Consider the following 1,066-nt stretch of genomic DNA (forward strand, 5'->3'; position numbering starts at 1 on the left):
CTTCCAAGGGCTGCAGCAGGAAAGAGCTAAACAAAACAGCTAGATCCAGGCCAGGCATAACTGGATAAACTCAAACCTAACAGATCTGAACACGAATTTCAGGAGGTGCTAAGGTTATAACTGCACCAAAGCTCTACACCAAAGGTCAGAGGTCAGTGCTATATGAAATGACAAAGACAAGGAGCAAAATGCAATCTCAGGCCTCGAGCCCAATCAGAACAAATGCAGAGGACACTAGCTCAGCTGAAATGAATGAATTAACAGCATTGGAAATAAAGAAACAACAGCACAAAGGTATACAGGAACTCAGAGCAGAATTAACTCCTGAAATTAGAAAACATCTTTCTGAATTCATAGCACATGAAGTAAAGAAACAAATACAAAAACATAAGGGGGAACCCAATGCCCACCCAGAACACGTGCAGAGGACACTAGCTCTGCTGAAATATATGAATTAACAGTATCACAAGTAAAGAAACAAAAGCAGAAAGGTATAGAGGAACTCAGAGTAGAATTAATTTCTGAAATAAAAAGAAGAAATCTCTGAATTCATAGCAACTGCAGTAAAGAATCAACTACAGAAACATATGGAGAAAATCCAATCTGGAAAAAACTCTGCAGTAAAAGAATTAATAACAGTTTCTAAAGAAGACATTGACCAAAAAATAGAGGTGATTAGAAATATGACACATTTCTTGAATGAGCAACATGGGAAAGAAATAGATCGCATGAACCAAAGTCAAAGAGATATGGAGGAACTTAAATCTCAATCACATGCCTGTAAAACCATTTGAGTGAAAGTGAAGACAGAGTTTCAGATCTTAAAGACACTGGTGCAGCTAGTGAAAAGGTAAGAAAGGATCTCTTAAAAACAACTAAGATGCAGGAAAAAATAATCTATCACCTGCAAGACGATACAAAGATGAACAATGTGAGAGTAATAGGTATAGTTGAGAAAGATGGAGTCAATACAAATGATATAAAACAATATGGGTAGAAGTAATAGGAGAAAACTTCCTACATATGAGGAAACAATCTGACATTCAGGTAACTGAAGCATACAGAA

Source organism: Octodon degus, unplaced genomic scaffold (assembly GCF_000260255.1).
Source record: "Octodon degus isolate 3935 unplaced genomic scaffold, OctDeg1.0 scaffold00012, whole genome shotgun sequence".
Classification (NCBI taxonomy): Eukaryota; Metazoa; Chordata; class Mammalia; order Rodentia; family Octodontidae; genus Octodon; species Octodon degus.